Source organism: Lathamus discolor, chromosome 16 (genome assembly GCF_037157495.1).
Source record: "Lathamus discolor isolate bLatDis1 chromosome 16, bLatDis1.hap1, whole genome shotgun sequence".
NCBI classification, from domain to species: Eukaryota; Metazoa; Chordata; class Aves; order Psittaciformes; family Psittacidae; genus Lathamus; species Lathamus discolor.
The window spans coordinates 3,735,775-3,760,054 of NC_088899.1; positions in this window are offsets into that span (position 1 = coordinate 3,735,775).

Consider the following 24,280-nt stretch of genomic DNA (forward strand, 5'->3'; position numbering starts at 1 on the left):
CTGACAGCAGCCCTTGTTCACGAGCAGCAATGGCTGAAGGGGAAGCAAAGGAACTCATCACTGGGGATCTAAATGAATCTGAATTGCATTTGCATGTCATTTAGATTTAATAAGATAGTTATTGTTTGTTAATTACGTGCCAATTGATTACTGCAGCAACATATTTGTTGAAGAGGAATAATTCAGCTGAAGATGCGTATCCTACTCATCCAAATTGAATTAAGCAGATTCAAAGTGATGGAGTGTCATGGAACATACATCTCCAGTTTGATAGATGTACTCTGGAAAAGCTACAATCTGGAAGAAAAGCTGCTCTGTTCTACAGCAACCCGAGCCCATAGGAAGTATCACCCATCAAGGGCTAATGTGTAAGGCCCTGGAAGCCTATGTATGAGCCTGAAGACCCTGAAAGCCACAAAGCTTTGCTTTGTGTATGTATGTAGTGCCCTGCAGCAACTTTTGCCAAGCAGATATGCACACACAAACATGCAAACATACAAATACATGGAAAAATACATAGAAACTCACTTCCAAAACTGGCAGCTGAAATCATGAGAACCGTTGTTCCCATCCCATCCCTATTTCCAGTAAAAAGCAAGTTCTCACTTCTGCAAGACTCTGGCAAAGATCAGCCCTACCAAAGGTGAAGGAAGGGCAGAGTGTGCAGTTTGTGCCAGTTCTGGAAAGAAGATGTGGGGTATGTGGGGATAGGGGAAAATTAAATCCCATTTGATGAATATGAGGAACTAAATGATCCTCTTCATGATGGTCTTCACACAAAAGCAGCTGCAAATCAGAGGACTGCTCCAGCTGGGAAATGTCAATTGTATGGAAATGTCATCTTCATTGCAGAGCTCTCCTGAGGCTGCTGGAAACTGCAACTCAACTGCATTAATTTCCATCCTTCTTTCTCTGTCTCACTTTCTCTTTTATTTTTCAATCTTTTAACCTTTATAGGAAAATTAAAAAACAACCTTCTTCTCTGCATTCAGAACAAAATTGTAGCTATAAATGTGCAGAAAGGTTAAAGAGTTTCAATTAGAAAGGTCACTCCAGGATCATTGTGCAGCTGGATTCACAGGCTTCCTGCCATTTAGAAAGTTAAAGATAGCACTGAATAGCTTCCTGGGCCAGGGCTGACACCTCCAGCTTTTTAAGTCCTAACAAAAAAACCCTCTCAGTCCTTACTTGTCAAACAGTGCAAAGGCTCACTGATCCCAGGAGAATTTCAACAGGGAAAATTGTAACTTAAGTTACAGTTATGCTGCCAGCCCTGAAACCAATTGTGTGCTGGGCTGCACCCCCAGCATGTGAGCAGCAGGTAAAGGAGGGGATTCTACCCCTCTGCTGCGCTCTGGGGAGACCCCCACTGCAGCCCTGATCCAGCTCTGGGGCAGCAGCACAAGAGGGACATGGAGCTGCTGGAGCGAGGCCAGAGGAGGCCACGGAGCTGCTGCAAGGGCTGGAGCAGCTCCGCTCTGGAGCCAGGCTGAGAGAGCTGGGCTGGGGCAGCCTGGACAAGAGAAGGCTCCTGAAGGGGAGACCTGAGAGCAGCTCCAGTGCCTAAAGGGGCTGCAGGGAACCTGGAGAGGGGCTTGGGACAAGGGCCTGTAGGGCCAGGCCAAGGGGAATGGCTTGAACCTGCCCGAGGGGAGACTGAGATGAGCTCTTAGGCAGAAGCTCTTCCCTGTGAGGGTGCTGAGGCACTGGCACAGGGTGCCCAGAGAAGCTGTGGCTGCCCCATCCCTGGCAGTGCTCAAGGCCAGGTTGGACACAGGGGCTTGGAGCAAGCTGCTCCAGTGGAAGGGGTCCCTGCCCGTGGCAGGGGTTGGAGCTGGATGAGCTTTAAGTCTCTTCCAACCCAAACCACTCTGTGATTCTATGAGTTCAAACTGAAGACCAGATCAAGAAGTAGACAAGATGCGCACAGCCAACGGCCATTCCCAAAGGGATGCCACTGCACTCTCGGAGGTGAGTGTCTCCAAACTGAGGAAACTGGCAATCCAGAGACCATGACACCCCCAAAGAACATGAGACAGAGTTCATTTGCAGGCTTATCTAACCTCTCTGTCTAGGCTCCCATTTCCCACTTCCTGCATTCTCCACTTCTTTGCCCCTACCCTGAACTCTAACTTATTTCATAGGAAAAATGTATTCCCCAGTGTTGAAGTGGGGGAGGAACAACAGGGTGCACAGAGGGGACAAGCATATGGCTGGTCAGAAGAGAGGGATTACGTGAATTACAATTGATTTTCCACTGTTAATGAAGCATGAAGTGCTTGTGATTGCATGTTGAAGAGATTTATAATTATTCATTGAATTTCAGAAGATAATTAAACTTCATTAAACACAGACATGACAAGCTTGCATAGTAAAGAATAAACCCCAGAGCAGGTTCCTGATAGAAGAGCAAGATACAATGTCAGGAGATGATAAGGAAAACCAAGGGAAATAAAAGAGAGCTTCTTTATTAGAAAAACTTGTTGTCTAAACAAGACACTGCTGCCCCCAATGTGTTCACATCCTTTTCCTTTGTTTTTAAGAGCTCTGTGCTTTGTCTTTCACACATCATAACAACACCACTGCCTCTGTCTGACATTAAAAGTGCCTTACATATTAAACTTACCTCTTCTATAACAGCTGCTGTGTGGAACAGTTGTAGTGTTTTAGAGCCAGTGGGGACAGGTCCTGTTGCATCAGGCTCTGCCAGGGGGCTCTTGCTGCCTTCCAGAGTGCCCAGTAAGCATTGGTGGGCTTTGCTAGAGCCAGCCAAGGCCCTCTGGCAAAGCCCACCTCACATTCTGGAAGGCAGGAGGGCCTTTAGCAGGTACTGCTGAGGATCAGCAGAATCTGGTTACCACAATTAGATGGCCAAAAGTTATTAATCCTAAATAGCATTTGGTCAGATTTTACTCCTGTGCTATTGGCAGCTGTCAGTGGTTACAGTGCCCCAACTCAGATATACATCTGCATCTACAAATGCAGTCATAGTAACCACCTCTGGGAGGGCTCTGCCTTCTGCTTGTATGCTCTTGGTAAGCCCAAACCACCTGATTGCTTGGTTTAAGGGGATCTCTCTGCCTTTTGCATTTACCCTGAATTTCCTGAGATACCCAGAATGAAGGACAAGTCCACCTCATATTTTCTAGAGCCCCTTTTATAACACGATTGCCTGTCTACCACAGGTCATCCAGCATCAAGCTCAGTCAAACACACGACTGTTGGGACACCACTACTACTGCAGAGCCAGGGGTTAGCGCTCACAAAGCAAGAACAGAGTGTATTTCCAGGCGAAGTCAGCCTAAAGGAAAGGACAGGCATCTCAGACTTGCCCAGTGTACTTTTCCTTCCTCTCAGAGGGCTCTCTTTTCATTATTGCCCTCCTAGAACTGAACATCAAGGGTCTGCAGTCCTGAGGCAATCTGATTTTATTAAGAATTGGAAATGTTGACATGAAGTTAAAAGACCCAGCGAAGATGCATCTCCCAGCAGGCTGACACAACGGTGCTGAGCACACATGCTCTTCAGAGCACAGTGCAGAGGGGATGAGACAATGCAGTTTGTGCTATATTTCTGGCGTGAACATCTCTTTCCCATCCACACCCAGGGGAACAGCTGAGCCCTACAGCTACATCTCTCTCATCTCTCCTTCATTTTCTATTCCTGCCCACCATAACACCTCCTCTTTCCCAAGCCTCAGATAGATTATAGAAATATAGATCTTCCCCAGCACAGCGTAACTTAAATCACAATGTTAAAGCTAGCATTTCACTGCAGTAACAATGCCAGAGACACGCTTTGTATACAGACCAGCACAATAACAGGTATAGAAAGAAGGAAGGATAAACAGGCAGATACAGAAGTGGAAATTAATCAGCTGAGAGCTGTTACTTATTTTCTCCCCGATGAAAAGTCTTTGAACAAAGTCTCTGTACAAAGCCCAGAGTCTCTGGCACAAAGAGAAGGATTCAGGTCTGTGTGGCTTGATGCCTAATGGGTACAGTTTAACCGATGAAAGTTCCTTCATGTAACTCTATCAGTGTAGTCATTCTGTGAGCCAACTGAACTGATTTCATACAGGAGCAAACCTGTCCTGCTCTACATACCCACAGTACTCGCTCCCATTTAACTGAATGAATTTGAAACCAGTTTCAGAGAATTTGTGCCACGCTCGAACAGGGATTTCTGGCTCTTTCAGGGAAAAGAAAGGCTGAAAGGAAACTGTCTCCACCCAAGCCCTTTCCTGTCTTGTTTCCCAATGAACCCCACATCCCAGTTTTGCAGTGAATGAGGTTTCCGCAGGCAGCGTTTACTCTGGCTCTCACTCCTGTGCTGTAGCACCGTGTGTTTTACAGCATTGTCAAACAGAATGATTCCTACCCAGGAGAGAAATTGGGTCCCATTTTATGTTTTATTACCTCAGAAAGGACATTTTTTACTTTCCACAGCCCACAGTTGGCAGCAACAGCTCTATAAATCTTGCCAAATGCTTTTTGTTGATCTGCTGTCCAACAAGAAGTCTGAGAGGCTGTGGCCAGCATGGAGTAAACAAGTTAATGGCCCCCTGAGCCAGGTCCGAAGAGGGAGGGCAGCAGGGATAAGGAGCGCTGCAAAGCCACTGCAGACACAGTCCAGCAGCTGGTGGCTGAGCTAAGAGACCCCCGGGAGTTTGGTTTCTATGCTTCATCCAGGGTAACATGCAAGTTGCAATGCTTCCTGGCCCCATGGAAGGGAGCCGGACACCAGGAAGCTCACCTAGCCACGGTGCCTGCTCACTCTGCTCATCCTTGTGTTTGCTGCAAGAGCTCCAGCCAGTTCTGACAAGGCATGATTGTGGGGAAACGTGTAGAAGCCCCAGTGCACACCAGCAAAATTCATGGAAACCAGGATAAAGAAAAACTGGAAGGAAGGGAAAAGCAAGAATATACTTGTGCTGGTGAATGCATCTGCGTAGGAGTGGATTTCACAGCTGAAGGGACAGAATGCACTGGAGTGCACAGTGTGAGCACAGAGGAATGAATTCTCTGTCCACACTGAGCAGGCTTAATGCAGTTTCTGTGCATGCTCTCTGGTGGGAGGGTAAACACATATGAGATAGTTAGATGTAATTGTGTTGGACATGGTGTGAGCAGTCATTATAATGCAGATGAATATGTCTGTAGATGCAAGAGCATGTTTTGGTTCATGTATTTCTAAATTTAAGTGGCCAGTGATGGAACTGAAGATGCTTGTTCTTGTATTATGGAAGTATCCAAGCTGCGCATTGCATGTGTGTTACTTGATCCAGGGTAGGGGTGTATGTAGGTGATGTGCTCTACTTGTGTATTAGCACATGTACATACTGATACACAGAGCTGTCCTCAAGCCAAGCCCTAATTTCTAATAGACTTGTCCTTTGCAGAGCCTCTGCCTGAGAAAAAGAGATGTTCAGCCGATTCCTCTGAGCAGCTAATGAGCCGCTTCCCTCCTCTCCATCTTTGTCCCTGTGCTCCTCCCTGAGCTCCAGCAGCACTTTGTGTGTAATGAAGAGATAATGCCATAACGACTTGATACCTTCTACTCAGCCCAGTCATAATGCCTTGGAACAACCCACTGCCACTGTGCAAGGGCCCTAGCAACTCAGCTGGTCATGCCCAGGTAATGCAAAGCCCTGAATGCCTCTCTAGGCACGGGGCCCATTCAATGGACCACCATCTGGCAAAGCAGAAGCAAATCTCAACAGTGCCAGATGCCCCAAGCCTTCCTGCTGCACCTCCCTTCTCCATGGGGCAGGAATGCCATCCTACAGATACAACCCCTACCAGTCACTATGGTTGGCTGTGATTCCTTTTAAGCTGAAAATTCTCCTGAGGCCTCAGGAATAAAAATCCTTCTAACTCTGGCTGGAAGCATAATGAACAGGAAGAGAGATTGATTGCTGTGGCTGTAATTAAGTGAGAGGCTTTGATAGCCTCATAAGCTGCAAGAGCCAAATCAGAGGCCTCATGTGGAATTAGAGTCACAGGGCTCCCTCCCTGCACCCTGCCACCTTCTTCTGGTAGGGACAGCACCTTGAGGATTCTGAGCACGCAGCTGCCCTGCTCCATTTTAAGGCATTTTAAAGGGGAAATAGAAGAAACGAGCTTCCCAGAGCTGAGCGTGATGGGAGGCTCAGGGACCGACTGCATGTGAGAAGGAGCAGGAACTGGCAAGTTGCCTCCCACCCTGTACCTCACCTCCCACTCTGTGTTTCACCTGATTAGAAGGTGTCTCTCCACATTAAGCATAGCACTGCATCCATTTATAGTCTGTGAACACTGTCTCATATCTGGCAGGAGGGCATGGGGAGTGGGGGTGGGAGAAGGAGGGAATAATTATCCACCAAGGACTTAAATCCAATGAGATTTACTCCCTTGCTCAGCCATAAACATTGCTGAGAGCTCTAGAGAGAAACACGCTTGCTCAGTGGAGGCAAACGCTGCCTGCCAGCTTACACATGCTCAGCCTCCCCTGCATGCCATTTCCCTAAGGATAACCCAATTCCCAAAGAGGATGCAGCTTTCTCTATCCCACTCCTCTCCCGCTGGCACGCAGAAGTGATGCCTTCATTGGATATCTCTTTCACAGCATGAGTGGTGTCCTGAGGAGACCAAGATATGTTTTTTCCCTTTACTGTAGCTAGTGAGACTAGTGCTCTGCCTGCCAGCCCGCTGTTTTGCAGCACAGCCACACCAATATGCCCACATGATGGAATATAGGACACCACACCATCCATCTCCCTCAGGAACTCTTCTCAGCCCAGCTTGCCACAGGTAGTGCCTCTGTGCTGGAGTGGCTTCAAGTGGCAACAGAAAACCAGGCTCCTTATACACATGTCTAAAGACATTTCCAGGCAGCTTGGCAAACACCTGAGAGATCTCTGCGCTCTCCTCCAGGTCCAATGTTCTGGCCCCAGTAATGCGCAGCCCTCCCAGCGAACACTCTTGTAATCTGTAGCCCGTGTTTTCCCTGCAGCTCATGAGAAATACATGGGTCATGGGAAACAAAACTTGTGCCAGGCCTTGAGCCTGCACTGAACCCATGATAAACTCAAGACAGATAAAGCCTCTCCTATCCCTGAGGTTGCACTCAGCCTCATGTCCTGGGTTCAGCAGCAGCAGTCATTTTTCTCCTTCTCAGGAGCTAGTGCAGTGCTGTGTTTTGATCTTTTGGCCTGGGAACAGCACTGATAATGCTGATGTTTTCAGTTGCTGCTCGAATGTTTGGTCTGGCCAAGGACTTTCTGAGCCTCATGCTCTGCCAGGGAGGAGGGGAGGCTGGGAGGAAGCAGAGACAGGACACCTGACCCAAACTGACAAAAGAGTATTCCATACCACAGCATGTCATGCCCAGGATGTAACCGAGAGTTACCCTGGAAGGGCTGGGACTGCAGGGTTGGATGAGGTATCGGTCGGTGCTCGGCTGGAGGGAGTGGGGCGAGTTATCTGTTGGCTGGTGCTGAGGTGTTGTATTCTCTTCCCTTGTTATTTCCTTTACCATTATTATTATTATTGGTGGTAGCAGTAGTGGTTTGTGTTATACCTTAGTTACTAAACTGTTCTTATCTCAACCAGTGGGACTTGCATTCTTTTCGATTCTCCTCTCCATCCCTCCAGGAGCAGGGGGAGGGCAAGAACGGGGGGGAGTGAGTGAACGAGCTTTGTGGTTGGGTTTAAACCACGACACCTCACTTCACCATTAATGCACCTTGCCCTCCTCCTCTGCTTCAATGCCATCCAGAAATAGAAAACTCCTCAACCGACTCCACCTTTACCTCTCAGCACACAATTCCCTTTCCTCAGAGCTGTCCATAGCCACTGTCCTCTATTCCACTACAACATTTTGACCTGCTATTTTGAGTATGCGCATGTTAAATGCTTTTTCTTCTAAGTGATTCAAGAAATAACCAGGAATATCCTCCTACTCTGCAAGTTCCATGAGAGGTGATAGTTCCTCATAAGGAGGTGGGGTAACAGAGGAAGTGAGAGCTTCTTGATCCTGCTCCTAGCTCTTGGACTGGTATTTTCTGTATACCTACCTACTTCCAGAGCTGCCTCAGTTTCCCCACTGTGACTGCCTCCCTAAGACACTGACATATATAGAAACCTGAGCTCTTTGACTGAGGGGAACTAGACAAGGACGGACACAAACATATTCTGACATGATGCCTTTGAGCTTCCTAGTAGCTCAACGACAGCTCAACTAGCATAACCCTGGTGTAGCTGATGTTTGTGCCAGACCAGAGGATGTGCCTGTGGCATCATCACTTCACAGTGCCTCTACCCAAGCTGCATTTGCAGTACATCCCCTTGACCAGGATGTCTGACCCCAGCACAACCCCACTTCAATCTGTGTCCATCACACGTTGTTGGCCCTGAAACTCAGAGCACCAGGGGTGACAGACATATCCAGAGAGTGACAGACCACCGGAGTCAGCAGAACGCAGCCTGTTGCCATGGAAATTCCAGCCTCCTTTTCAAGCATCTGTGCAACTCAGGGGAATGTGGCCAGCTCCCACTGTGGAAAATCTTTGTAGAGAGTCCCGTGGGGAGTTGGTTTTGTATCCCACAATTGCTCTTTGCTCCCCAGCCCAATTATGTGATCTAGCAGGAAAGGATGGGCCACAGCTTGGCTTGGGAGGCATGACATCAAGGTGCATTGTGTCTAACAGATGAGCCTGCAACCAAAGATGTGGTTTTCCAGTACAAAAACTCTGCAGGAACATTATTGGAAGAGATCCATTTTCACTGCTGGGCCACAGGGCAACTCCAGCTGACACCTCTCAAAAGCACGCCTTTGGGAGATGTGCTTATCTGCACGTGCATAAGTTAGATCTTAGAGGCTTATTTTTTTGTCCATTACACTGACAAACCTCTTTTAGATGTTGATAAAGGCATTGTCATGGGTGTGACACATGTAAGTAAAATAAACCCCAAACACTGGGATAGAGGAGTGCTGATGGAAAATTCCAGTAAACAAACCAGCGTTTTTGGCTACAGCATATTTTGTAACTGCAGAAAATGGAAGCAGAGCATGGGAGCTATTACCTATTCCTCCATCATTTCCAAGCTTGTCATGTGTGTGCATCACCACTTACACACACAGACAGTACTGTGCTGTATCATGACCAAGAATATTTCTGTACATGCACAAGCTCATTGTGTTGCCTATCAGCTGTGTATGCTGCATAGAATTGCCACGTGCTTAAACTTACATGTACGTCTGCCCCTGTGTCTACACATGCGTATGTGGTACTCATCAGGGTATAGACATGATGCTCATGAAAAGGGATTATGGTCCCTTCAAAGGTGTAGTCACTCACCAAAATGTCAAGTCTAATTACTGAGACATTTTCCCCACAGAATTGCTTTGCATTTCCAAGCTTACTTTCCCAATTGCATTGTACTTTTTGGTTCTTATGGAATAACAGGTATTTTATGAGCACTAGGAGCATGCTTGGGCTTTCAAAGCTCCAGAGAGCTTCATTAGCCAAGCAAAGGCCACACATCCAGAGCTGTACAAAGAGGCAAGGGCTGGGATGTAGCCTGAGACAGAACACAGCCCTCTGGGAGCTGCCAGTTGCTCACGAAGCTGGGATATAAGCTCTCCAAGGATGGAGATGTGTCCTTGTGATGTCCTCTCCCAACAGAAGTCTATGACAAAATACCCTCAAGACTTTTCCTTTTAGGCTTCATTCCACAAGCCCTGAAAGACACAAGTTGAGTTCAACATGCCTGGTTTCTCATGCAGTTTCTCACACATAGTTAAGCAACTTTCAAACACTGCTATAAAGAATGACTGATGCCTTTTCATTATCAGTAGCCGAAAGCTTTCCCTAAAGGGCACTGCACCCAAGAGATACACCACTATTTGCTGATGATACCCCTGAAATCCATGCTTATGCTATAAAATTCCCCTGCTTAGCAGTAAAAAAGTTCCTTCGGAATGTAGCCATGGAAATCTCTCACAATCCAAACAGCCTCCCTAAGGAAGAAAGAGATTTACTTCCTGCTTGTCTTTCCTGAAGTCTTTTTCCAGTGAACTTCAAAGATGATAAACATGACAGGCACTGTAAAACTCAGCAAGTGCCCTATTTCTTTCCCTCTTCCCACCATTGCCAGTATAAATAACACTGAGCCCTGGGGGCTAAGTGCCAAGTAAAAATAATGCTGTCTTTGGGCTGGGGATGTGGGTTTTCCAGAGATCACACAAGTCTGTGATGGTAGGTGAGAAGGAAGGGGGGAGTTAGATCCACGGACACCAACAGGAAGTATTTCCACACTAAACTTCACACCTCTTCCCATGGATTTCAATGAACAGTTATTTTGATGCACCCTATGGGGTCATCATAAAGACAGATCATCCTACTCGAGTCTCTTGAACGTCTCTCTAGCTCTCAAGGCTGTGTATTGGAACCTTGCTTGTTCTTCCATTCCTCACTCCCACTGCTCTCTGCAGAAGTGCTTTGCTGGGAGATCCCAGAGGAAATAACTCTGGAAAAGAGGCAAGAAATGTAATCCAAAGCTGCATCAATGAACAATTTGTTTTACTGGGAGCCAGGATGAGACTTGGACAGACAAGAATGGAAGCAGTGAGCTGGGGGACAAGCAGCACTAAGGTGAGTGCCCAGGATCCACATGCAGGTCTCTGCCCTGTGCATTTTCCATGTCCTGGGCCTGCTGTTGGGTGGGTGAAAGGAGCTCCCAAAGCTTTGGCTACCCAGGTACAGTTTGCTGTGCCAACAAAGCCTTTTGGTCTGAGCTGAACTGCAGCAGAAGGAGTGGAGTCATACAGGACAGCAAAGCCCCAGGCAGCCCATGCCCAGACACAGAGCTAGGCTGAGATGGAAGCCAGAAAACATCAATCTTGGAAAACAGTAATTCCCATCCTGACAACAGATGGAAAATCAAATGCCACAGAAATCTAACCCCCTGACGGAGAAAATCAATAGGCTTCTTGGCAATAATTTGAAACCAACTCATTTCATGTCAATCTTTTAAAAGACATATTTACTTCTTCTGGTAAATTCATTTCTTGTTTGAAAACATAAATTTTAAATGTCAAAAAAAAAAAAAGGATTTTCAAGAATTTCTACTTTTTATTATTAAGTCCTATTTGCTCCTTTTCCTGCAAGTCAGGGCTTTGTCTCTCCACGCTACCACTCTGCTATGGCAAGGCATTTGGGGTCTCCAAAGGGCTTCCAACTTCCATGTGAGATGAATCGATTCCAAGTCACTTTGTAGGCATGCAGGCACCATCACAATGCTTTCATCGTAGTTTTCCTCCTCTGAAGAGCTTGGAGCACAGGGCTTTGCTCACTGGTTTTTATTCAGTTAGGGCTAAGCACCACTAAAGGACTATGCAGCCTTTCCTAGCACTACAGAGAAACCCCTCGAAAGCAGTTTGTTTCTCCTCACCTTCCTGTTAACATTCTGGACCCCAAACACGGAATTGCTTCAAGATTAACCTGAACTCATCTCCAGCCTCATTTTCCTTTTCCTCTTTTTCTCTCTGATTGTGAGGCTGTACTCATCTGAAAGCTTCATTACAAGTGACCTTCAGCACTGGCTTTGTTGGGGAAGTGATTTAGAATCAAATTCCTGATCTATTTTTTCAACCCCCTCCCTGTTACTGAAGGCAGCAATAGCAGCACTGGAGAGGCTGTCTCAGGCAGCACATTTGGAACCACAATCCAACATGAAGGGGGCAAACTGTTCCTGGAGACATGCCAAAACAATCGTACAGTTTATTCCAAGGGTATGGATGAGTGTGGTTTAGACCAGCCAGGAAATAGCTCTTAAGGAACTGGGGACTGTACTGAGAACAGACGGAGGCAGCAGGGAAAAACAAGGGGCAGGTGGCTGCTTAGAAGACAGGATTGCTCTGGCACATGGGCAAAGCAGAAGGAAGATGGCAATGTGGGCCCCCTCGTTATGGGCTGGGTTAAATCTCCTTGGAACTGGTGAGAAGAGCAGCTGTCCCCGATCCAGGCTAAATCAAAGAACACTTCTATGTCTCTGGTACACACTGAAGCTGTTCAAAACAGGACAAGGGTTGAACTGAGTTGAGCTATGAGCTTTACTGTAGACTAATGGCTGAAGGTGCATTTGTGTGTGTGAGGAAGAAAAAGAGACAGGAGAAGATGAAGAAGGAAAATTAACCAGACCTGGAGCAGGTCACCAAGAACAGTCAGAATAAGCAAAGGGAAACCTGAAAATATCAGAGGGAGCTGGTACTGGAGAAGAGGGTGATTACAGTCCTCTGCTTCCTGAGTGGCACTAATAGCCAGAGTGAGTTAAAAGCAGACCAGGTGGGAAAGCAGATGTGGGGAGTCCCTGCTCTCATTAGGTGAAGTCTTTTCAACCATTATAGCATAACATGTAACAGGGTGCACCAGCAGCAGGCTCTTGAATGACTGTCCAAATCAAAGACCTCAGAAACTGGACCCACTCCTGAGGCTCTCATTCTCCTTTTCAGCAGTGGCATCCCCATTAGCAATGAGCTCCTGAGCAAGAGACAAGCACTTACAGAGGAGCACTGCTGAGATACTAGTGCACGAGATGCAGGATTGACTCTCTTGGACTCGCAGTAACATCAGCAAGCAAGCAGCAGCCAGTAACCTCAGGAACAGCTTAAAGCTTTGCAGAACTGACATCTCAGCCTGGGGATTTACAGTGCCTCATCTGATCTGCTTGTTACGTGCTGAACACATAAAGGAAAAGCTATATGATTCTATATGATTCTTTATCTACCCTCTGCTCTTTATCACGAACAGGGAGGGCAGAGACACAGTCAACCATGTGGGGAACAAAACTGGTAGCAGGCTGTTTCACACAGTCATTTCAGTACAGTGACTTACCAGTTGAGAAGAATTTAATTACAAACAGAAAACATAAAAGGAAAGTCAAGGCTGTAGGCAAAGCAATAACAGAAGAATCCCAGTAATGAGGCTCACACAAGAGGTGATGGGCTGATCCATATGGTAAAGAGCAGCCCAAAGCGGCTACAGGGAAATAGAAGGAAGAAAGAACTGCTGACGCTGAAGTGCTATTTCCAGCTGACATTTATCTCTACCTTAGAATTCCCAGTTGGAGAGAAGAGGTGGCAACAAACAGGAGAAATCTACACTGGCCACTATGCAAATCTCACCTTTCTGTACCTGTAGGTGGGAGCATCCATTTACTTTCAGGCTGCCTGGCTAAACTAGCAGGAGGAGGGAATCCAAGCAGAATCTGGAGGAAGTCAAAGGAATATGGCTCATGCCTGTAATTCCATGACCTGTTACAGGCATTACTATTTTAATGTGGCACCCTGGGCAAATGAAATGGCAAAAGTCACCTGCAGTGGTCCACATGACCACTTTATTGCCCTCTGATGGGCAGACAGGGAGATGCTAACCTGTGTCACAGTCTGTACCTGTGTCTTGCTCATAAAGGACCTCAGCAAATTCCTTTAGCTCATGTATAAGGAGTGATGGATTTTGGACCAGGCAGCTCTGAGTTCAATCGCTTTTGTCACAAAGACTGTTCAAGATGCAAAGATGTGAGGCTGAGCAGTAACTGTGAAATGCCTGGGGGTGAATTTGTCACAATTTTAACTGGAAAGATAGCATTTATATATACACTATCAAATGAATGAGCTTTTACTGCGCTCTAACAAGTGAAATCCCCAGAATAAGACTGCCTTTTTCTGCATGCTCAGTAATATCTCTTTGCAATATATAGTTATGTTCAGCTTTTTATATTACAAAGTTTCTTTTTGCCCATGTAAATAAAATGCAACCATCTCTTCAGCAGCAAACAGCACAAAGCCCTTGGTACAAAAGACCAGGGAAAAAAGTAAAACACCCACATATGTGGCTAAAAGGGGAAGACTTCAGATGAGCTGCCAGTAACTTTGTACCATATTGAATCATGGTCACAACACAAGAAAATAGAAACCGTGCCCTAAAAGTGAGATCTCTGGTCTTCTAGCTCAAGAATGCAGTTGCACAGCCCTGCTAAGAGCATCCTCCAGATGTACTAAGCTGCCTCCAAGAGCCTGTTCGGGCAATGCTTTTGTCTAAGCACAAAGGAAGGATAATGTCAAGTTTTCCAGCTCAGTTTGTATTTGCCCACACAGCATCCTCCAAAATCCACAATGTTAATTTTTCAAACATGACTAACAATTCAAGATCTACTGACAAACACTTTCAGGAGATTAATTTCTAGGAAGTCCTCAAGTCTCCCTTCATCTTTTATGGTATCAATGTCTGGGCACCCAAGATCACTAAATACATATGGGCAAGAGGGCTGCCAGCAGCCAGCATTGTTTAGAACTTCTTGAAGACCCTTGAATGGAACACCTCCCATATGAAGACAGGCTGAGAACATTGGGGGTGTTCAGCCTGGAGAAGAGAAGCTGCATGGAGACCTCAGAGCAGCTTCCAGTGTCTGAAAGGGGCCTACAAGGATGCTGGAGAGGGAGCCTTCCAACAGGGACTGTAGTGATAGGACAAGAGGTGATGGGATCAAACTGAAACAGGGGAAGTTCAGGTTGGATACACAGAAGATACCTCTTTACTGTTAGGATGGTGAGGCGCTGGCATAGGGTGCCCAGAGAAGCGGTACATGCTCTATCCCTGGCAGTGTTCAAGGCCAGGTTGGACAGAGCCTTGGCTGACATGGTCTAGTGTGAGGCGTTCCTGCCCATGGCAGGGGGTTGGAACTGGATAAAATTACTTAAGGTCCTTTCCAACCCAAACCATTCTATGATTCTATGAATGCAGATCTATGTCAAGCACTTTATAACTCATCAGATTGGCTTATAAATAAGTGCTCTCATTTGCTTTCTGGTTTCTGACTCTTTAGGTCACACCTGGGTCAAATGTTCCAGCTTTTCACTGCTACTGTAAACAACTGGAATGGGCTTCTGAACACACCAAACTACCTTGTGGCATCTTGTTCCTCTAGGATCTCCAGGGTTGAAAAGCAGAAGAGATAAAATAGTGCTAAGTTCACAGTAAATACTATGGAAATGGGCAACATTTGGGCAAAATCCCTGGTTCCTCAAGCAATTCCCTATACCTCATGGCAACATGAGGACCAAAACAATCGGTGTCACAAAGTGCAGACAAAGCTGACAGGTTCCCAATGCTGTCTCCTAGAAAATTCACGTTTCTTTCAGCATCTGTCATCCAGCCCAATTTTGCTTAGCATGCAAGAACTGACAACGGCCTGAGGTGATGTGGCTGCAGGGAGGGGAGGGTCAGGAAGGATTTATGAAGGGTCAGAGAATAAAGGCAAAGAAAGAAAAATCCCATAGGATAAAAGAGATGAGAAATGCAAGGTAGTTTTAAAGCAGTTAGTGAAGTCAAGAGCCCAAGCTGACCTGAAGTCACAGCAGCGAGAAAGTAAATGGACTTCTCTTTTCTTGAGCCTGTCCCCAAACCTTAAGCAGAGATTCATCTTCTTCCCTGGGAGCAGAAGTGCTGTGTCAGCCATAGAAAGCTGCAGAAGGTCCTAGGACCCTGGTGGGGAACTGTGCATACTTCATGCTGTGCATCAGAACAGTCGCAACTTCAAGCAATGCACAACTGCAGCAATGCCAGGAGGACATGCTGTAACTGGGAGACAATTCCCCTCTCTTTCTAAGACATTGTAAGCAAACGAATAACTCATCCTGAACGACTTTGAGCCAAGGTGACTCTCATTACCACCTGGTTATCTGTTCCATAAAAAGGGATGACAGCAATTTGTCTTTTCTCTTCCCAGGTGGGCAGGTGAGGGGACAAATATGCTGCCACCAAACTGAAGTGATGAATCATCCTTCAGAGCAACAGACACTTGTACCGAGTTGGCATTTAGTGTTTCCCAGTTGGAGTGAAAGGGAGAGGGACGTCAGCATTAGCCTTCAGAGAGGGAAGGCAGACCATGGGCAATGGAGGGCTCAGTACTCTCTATTCATCCCCAAAGGATTACTCATTGTCGAGAACCCAGCAAAGGCATCTGGGCAGAAGAGCTCTTCTGAAAACAGTGGAGTCTGCAAAAATCAGGTGCTCATACTGCTGTCTGGTGATGGGAAAAGCAGCTATTAATTCTTATCCTGCTTTACTACTGACTGAACAGCGGTGTTAGGCTGGAGGAGAGGACCTCTGTTAGACATTCCCAACAGTTAGTCATTCCCAACAATCATGCTGCTTACTCATACAACAAGCTGCATAGCACATGCCAGTTGTTCAGCTGGGAAATCGGGGAGAGATTTATCCTGGGGATTAAAGCACAGATTTACTTCAAGGAGAGGAAACTGCAAGTGGGTGCTGCTCTGGCTAGAGAGAAAGCTCACTGTCCTCTCCTTTAGCTATGCCACTTAGGCAAACCTGAGCCTTCCCAAGAGGAGATCATTAGTTCTGCCAACATGCAGCTTTTTGGATGATCTCAAACCACCAAGCATGGATCTATTAGAGCCAATTCTAAGAAGTGAGGGCTTCATTTGCTTTAACAACTTGATGCCCTGCTATTACTGAAGTCCATTATGGGGATACCCTATATGTTTATGGGCATAGAGGCAGCTGCTGTCAAGTTACCAAACCAAAAAGAGCCAAGTGCTGTATCTTCTTTGCCCACAAGCAACACATCCTCGCTGAAAGCTTTCTCCCCTGACAGCAGTCCCTCTGCAGGGACTCCTACCTCTGCCTCACCAACACATGTGCCCTCATGCTCACAGAAGTCCTCTGCTGCCAGAATCACCCAAAACACTGAAACAAATGAAACACTGCCTTGTGCACATATTGAGCTGTGCACATCCACACCTCCAGTGCCTTCACCTGCACAGTGCTCTGCTATCTCTGCCCTCCCATTGCTCCCAGCCTGCAAGGGGCTGATACAGCATCTAAATGTGCCACAAAGACACATCCTCCCTGCGCCCGTGCTGGCTATGGGGAACATAAAACACAGCAGAGATTGCTGCTATTTTATTATTTATGAAGCTTTGGTTATTTCATATATAAATAATCCATGACTGCAAAGTGTTGCTGGCGCTGCAATTGAATATTCATGAGGTATTCTTGTGGAGAATTTTCACCATCATTTCAAAGCCAGCCACAAAAATAAAGATCATCAGAAGAAAGATTTCATCTGTCACTTCACAGGTTCAACCTCTCCCATCCTGAGGAGGGGGGGGAAGAAAACAAGAGGGTTAATCTGGAAGGCAGGTTCATGCATTGGAAAGAAGCAATGATGTCCTGCATACAGCTCTGCCTTCTGTTTCTTAACGTTGTCAGGATGCTTCATCTGGGGATGTATGCTGTACATGCAGATTCCCTCTCTCCCTCCTAGAAACATTCCTCTTTTCAGGCTTAATCCCAGCCAGAACCTTGGAGAAGCACCAAGAGGGAGCACTCAGCATGGACAATGGAAGCACGTTGCTGCCACCCTGTGGAAAATGGGGCCCCCCAATTGATGGGGTCCACTCGAGGTCCACAAAGCTGCTAGAGCTTGTGGTGGTGGTTAGAGATCTGTGAGGCTGTCATTACCCTGATGAGAGCAGGGGTAAAGAACGGGGAATTTCCATTGAGTAACTGCAAGATTTGCAGGGAGGATGCTTCTCAGGAATGACTGCTGGTGTCTGTGCTAGATCCATGGTGCACAGGGGGCACATGCATCAGGAGGATGAAGTACTACTGCTGCAGATCCTTCCAAGGACAACTCTGGCAAATTCATGGACACATGCACTGATCAAGTGTCTTGGATCCTGGGATAGTGGAATAAGCAGCTTCACCTGCTTGCCTTGCTGGAATTCCCCTTTTGTTTTCCCAGGGCTCCTTCTTCTCTGTGCCCTTCAGCTCATACTATTCCACATGAAAACAAAGCAAAGGTGTGTGTGTGGGGGGGTGGTATGTGCTGCTGAATAAGCAAAAGATAGCAGCACTGTCCAAGCACTTCCTTTCCTCTATTTCTATCCACATCTTCTGTGAGGAGGCTCTGCAGCTGCCTGCATGGTGCATTATTCTGGCCTCTGTATCATCCACTGTCCCAGTTCTCCTCTACAATTTCTTCAGATCATAGCTCCTTCCTTTTTCAGTTCTGTGAAGCACTGCATACACAGAAGGAAAACAGCAGTAGGAGAAGCAGTATGTTCTTAGCCCTTCTAACCCAGCCTCCTCAAACCCAAAGAGGGGCATATGAGAGCCTGGCAGTTGGCTCCAAGATCCACATCCACCCCAGTCCACATGTAAATGGTTTCTGTGAAGCTGTGTCACATCAGCACACCACAAATGGGGCCAGAGCTCTCAGAGCACTTTGCCTTCCAAGAGTGATTCATTGGCCCTGTCAATCCAGCAGCTGAACTGCAGACAGCTGGAGCGTGCAGCACAGAGAGCAGCAATCCATCACCACTGGGTGCGAGTCACCCAGGGATCCATCAGGAGCTTCATCATGGTGACATCTTTGCAGAGGCAGAAAGAGCAGAAAAAGGGAAAAGATGGAGACAGAGTAAGACAAGAGTGGAAAATCCACCAGGATTCCCCAGAACTGCAGAGTCACAGATGTAAAACAAGTTGACAGGTATGAAAAATATCAGTTGGTCCTGCTTTAAAGCCACAAATTAGAGTATCTCCCACAGCTCAGCAGGGCTTTCTGGTGTCAGCCAGCAGAAATTGCTTTCCCATTTCCTCACCATAGAGCTTTGTGGTAGGTGTCAATCACTTCCAGGCATGAGGACTGGATGGCTTGGGTGGCAAGAACATTTTATTACTAGGGAGATGCCACTGGCACAAGGAATCAATCCCAGCTCCACTACAGAGAAGAAAAGTGATGCCCTGTACTTAAATCTAAAGCAAGCTGCAGCATTTCACTGTATGGCACTAGAGTTTGTACTCAAACCTAGTGCTGACTTCTTAGCAGGAGCCATCCTGCTCCTCCTAACAGTCAGGTATAAGCACACATACCAGGGACCAACAAGGACTTAGGTATATATCAAGTCACAGGAACACACAAGATACTTAGACAAGGCCCATACATACACCTGGGTCCAGATAAATACATGTACAACAGCTTAGCACGCACAAAGGAGCACACACAGAGATACAAGTGTCTGAAATCTACAAGTATGGCAGAAATATAGAGGGTAAACTCAAAATATGCACAGACACACACACTCCCCTGTGCAGTGGCACAAGTAAAGGACCATACACTGTCTTTGATCTACAACTCAATAATAAGAAATATGGCAAGTTCCCAATAACACAACTTCTCTCCATCCCCAAACTCCATAAAAAAGCCCAGAATGTGATTTCTCCTAAATCTGGTAGACACCAGGGAGAGAGAGGCAAAGAAAAAGACGTGAGCATCTGCTCTTGGAGGAAAGAAAATCAATTTACCTTTGAATAGGGAACAGCAGAACAAGGCACATTATTTCTTTTTGCTCCAGGGATGTTGTTCTGAGTCACGCTGATTATAGCAAAGGGATTCAGAAGCTGGAAGCAGGGACAACAAATGTATTAGGGCATCACAACATGGATAAGACTTGGTATGTGCAAGAGAGATGGGGGTGGAGGTCAGGGAGGAAAGCAGAGGTGGGCTTGAGCTGGGGCAGCCAGAAAGACCGCGCAGGAAAAGAGCCAGTGCCTGGGACTGTGCAGGAGGAGTTAGAGACTCCTTGACCTGGGTTTATTCCTGATACATCTCTTCTGTGGCCTTTTACTTGCCTCCAGAAGACCCTCTCCCAGCTAACCATCCATGCAGACAGTATGTGTCTACCTGCCCTGAGAGGACATGAAAGCATCAGGACAATATGATTCCCAGTGTCATGGGAACAGCTTTTACAGCACAAGGCAGGCTGAGCTCTATATAGTTACCTCCAGCAGATTCTCTGGTGCTGTCTGAGTCACATGGACTATGTGGAGCCATTTGAGTTTATGATCCTTTTATCTCACTGACCAAGGGATCATACATTGCTTGTCCCGAGAAGAATAATGAAGCCTCATACATTACACATCCCCCAAAGGACTTAATTTCCCTTAACCTAAAGGGAGGATTTGCCTCCAGTCTCCAGCCCTTTTATTATCCATTTGTTGCTCTGCAGCACACATTATAAAGGAATTTTTTATTTTTTAAGTCAACCTTTGCTTGGGCCTCATTAAGGCCTTACACAAAGTCCCAGGCTGCTCACAGCTCAGAGAAACACAATGAGACAGAGACACTGAAGCCTGAATGACCTTGTCCTCCCTCTTACCAGCACACTGCAGAGACATGGGGATGTCCAGCTCATAACCAGAAAAATGATGGGTCAGGAAAGATGCAGCACTGACATTTACCCTTCGCTCAGACCATTCTGGCTCCGAAATGTGGTGTTCTGACAGACAGCAATGGCTCTGGTTTGGTGAAATACTGCTATTCACACTGTGGGAGCAACAGGAGCCTTAACCGGTGAACCAGGACTCCTCCATGCTACACAAGGTGCAGACACACCAAGAAGACTGCCCCTGTCCCAGAGAACACATTCAATGTTCTCAGCTTTAAAGATGTGAAACATCTATGGCTATGCTGGGCTGTGGCTACTGAATTCTCCTCCTGGCTCTTTCACTGATCTTCACTTATCTTTGCTTCTCTTACCTCATCAGCAGATTGGAGTCTTACAATTCAGTGTAGTGGATTAGTTTCAAAGGTCTAAGTGTCATAACGTACAAGTCAGCATGTGAAGGGGCTCTGGAGAGTTGAACAAGACATTGCTTGCTCTGATGTTTAACATCTGTGCGCTAGCAAGAGGGAATACACATCCAGGGAAGCATGCAGGTGCTGCAGCTCCTTTACCAGCTATACATATACACCTGCACGTGTATATGGTGTTGCCTCCTAAAGTGCTGCTGCATTATTTTCTCCCCTTGCTGTTCTCTGAGGTAGAAACTGGCACTGAACTGAAAGTCATTTCCATTCATTTGAAATAAATAATAATTTCACAATGAATGCTGCTGAATTCATTCTTGCATCAAAGGGGAGATGACTGCACTTCCCAGCCTGGAAAGACACAGAGGGGAGGAAGACATGGCTTTATAATTAAATTCGCTTCTCCTCCTTTCATTGTGCATCTCATTTAAAATAAAAAGAGTGGGGAAAAAAAGAAGAGAGAAAAGCACACACCAAGCCCCAGGAAAAAAGAAAAACTTCCTCCTGTTTGGCTCTTGCTGCTACTCCATATGACCACATGGATAACAGAGGTAAGGGGCCCCTTTCAGTTCTGCCTGAGAGCCCAGCACAGCAGGAAAAAGCAGAGCTTGGGAGAAGAGCAGAGAGCTGAAACCTGAAGAAATTGAGAGGCATTTACTTTGACATCTCATACAAATAAGATGCTTTCAGGGGCCCTGTTCAAATGTGGTAAAGGACTCTACAAGATCCTTAGGATTATTAAGCCATTCACTGGCTGTGCTGCTGTGGCAGCTGCTCTCCCAGCCTGTCTGGAGGCTGTTTTATGTACCCAGGCTGATGAGAAGCCCTCCAGTCACAGAAACTTGAGTACAAATGGCACTCACATTGAAGCCCGTTGCTCTGTGACCTCTCTAAACCCAGACATTGCCATTTCTGGTGAGCTATGGGACTAGCAGAGTCGTAGGAGCATCCTTGCAGCTCTCACCAATGTCCCACAGTTCTGGCCCAGTGTGCATTGGAGATAGGGCCCTGGAAGCCAGCCTGAATCCTGCACTGTGTGACTGAAGGGAACATCCCCAGGGACTGGAGATTACCCACCTTTAGAGCAACTCACTGCATCAGGAAACAGCAAGAAACACTCTCATTGAGTCGGTGCAAACAAGCACATTGCAACTTTCTCCATAGTAAGCCTGCACTCACAGACAGCTTTCCCTATGGAAAAATTAGTGATTCAGTACAAGGAGGCTTTGCTGAGTACAGTTTATGAGAACAACAAAAATATTTTCCTTACTAAAAGGAAAGATGTTGAAGCTACAGTACTTAGATACTGCTCAGGTTAACTCCTTCAGAATAACCTTTGATCTCAGGGTGATCTCTTTCTCGCTGCCCAAATGCTGCACTGCATCCACACATGCTTCAATCCCGTGAATGGACATCCCTTGATCCTGCAGGCAAGCTCACTTTCAGCACAGACTTTTGGTCCAAGAACTGAGTTCTGTGAACCTCTCTTCCCCTTCCCTCCTTTGTATAGGAAAGGTTTTTCTCTTTGCCTTTTCTCTATTTAGTAAGGCAGAAGGGGAGGAAGAAATCACCTTCAGCTTTCCACGCCATCTGCATCCCAACTGCTCCAGTGGGATTTGGGCTGCATTCCAAAGTGTTCCATTTGCAGCGGATCTGGGGCAGAGGGAGGACAAGCTGACCAGGACATGTCCCAGTGGATAGGACTCCAGAGCAACCAGCTTCTGAGACCTCTCTGTTCTGGCTACTGTGGTTACTGCTGTCTATGGCTGCTGAGCCCCCTCCCTCATGTAGCACCCCAATTTACCTGCCAGTCTGCAGCATGGCCACCTAAACCAAACAGCTCTCCTCCAGGCAATATTTAAACACAAGGAAATAATAAAAAATACAAAAAGTGGCATTACTGTGCATTATAAAATAATGAAACTGATGTTTTCAATTTGTTTCCATACCAGATAGTGGCAGTGATCAGCACTTTCCAAAAGATGCTTCTTCCACATCCTGGCATATGTTATTACTGTTATTAATAGCAAAGCCATTCCCGGGGGCAGCACTCTGTACAGGTACATTTATTTCCTTCACAGCCCTGTCACTCCCTTGCTGGTGCTCCAGCTCCCTACAGCACACCTCACTATGAGGGGAAGGAGGCAGATGGGAAGTTGGGCACCACTTTGCCACACTCCAGACACAGTTCAGCCTCATTCTGTCACTCAGGATGTGCCTGTTGTTAGTTTTATATCCTCATAATCGCATTCTCTGTGCCTCATACCACTTGTATTTCCTGTTCCTTTCTCCTAAATAAAAACTGCCCTTAGGGGAGAGAAATGTTTGGACTCTACGTCCTTCCCTCTGGGCCAGCAGGGATAGGAGTTATCAACAAATTGCTACTCAGTAATGAGGCAAACTCTTAGGTTTGTTTCTCTGTGTCCAAGCTCTTACCTTCTGTTCTGTGACCAGGATCCGACATGTTCCTTTCACGGGACACTGGTTATTTCTCAGCATGTGAAGCATGCTCACTCAATAAACAGGTACATGCTTGAGTGTTACTATAACCGCATCACCAGCCTCAGATTTCCCATCACTCCATCACAGCAAGCCCTGACATTCAGACTCATGAGCAATTAATGAACTGGGGCTTAACAATATGATGTGCAACAACTGAGCTGGAATAACCACCTCCAGCCAACTAAGGGGAGATTAAATGGACAAGCAAGTCAGAGTATGCCTCTGTTTCTCCACTTGCAATCTCTCTGGGGAAGTCACAATGTCTCTCAATAGTTAGGAGTTGGAACTAGATGATCTTAAGGTCCTTTCCAACTCTAACTATTCTATGATTCTATGAATATTTAATAGAGCAGGAACCTGTCCTTTGGGATTCCGAGTAGTGTCACAGTAGGAATCATACAATTATTCAGTCTTATATCCTGGCAAAACAAGAGCCAGGGAACCATCTTCAGAGAAACTCCCCAGCTTAGGGAGTCCTTATGCTGGATTCAAGGTACGCACAGGACGTTCTCTCCTGAGACACATTGTACTGAGCTCCCTCCTTTGCCTAATTTGTAGTAACATCTGTGGGTCACATCTGCCTTCCCTAGGTGAGATGAGGCTCCTGGCAGTCACAGAAGTGCTAAATCTACTCCGTCAGCAGTGCAAGCCAGAGTCTGTCAGCACGGGAGAGATCAATACAACTGGGAAGCTGAGCTCTTCTTTGCCCACTGGCCACGTTCATCACCAGCACAAGGTAACAATGTAGAGCCATTTAATAACACAGCTCATTAGGCTGCTGACAACAGGAGATGATGGAAATAAAGCCTCAAACATGCAGCTTCATGAGGCTATTTGTGCAGTTTCGGGCTGGGTATGTTATACTTCCCAGCACGTGAGGAAGGAGCGCTGACATAAGAGCTAGAGGGAAATTCCCTAGGAAAATCATGTAGGAATCCCCCTGAGGGAGCAAGATGGAATGCTCAGAAAAGTGCTTGGAAAACAGTTTGCATGAAGGAGGTAAAGGTGACCTAGAGGAGACAATTTCTTTGGCTTCCCAGTATCAGGAAAGCAGACAGATCCCAGTTTTGTCAGCAAAATTCCAGCATAACCATTTCCGGCTGCTCCAGACTAGATTG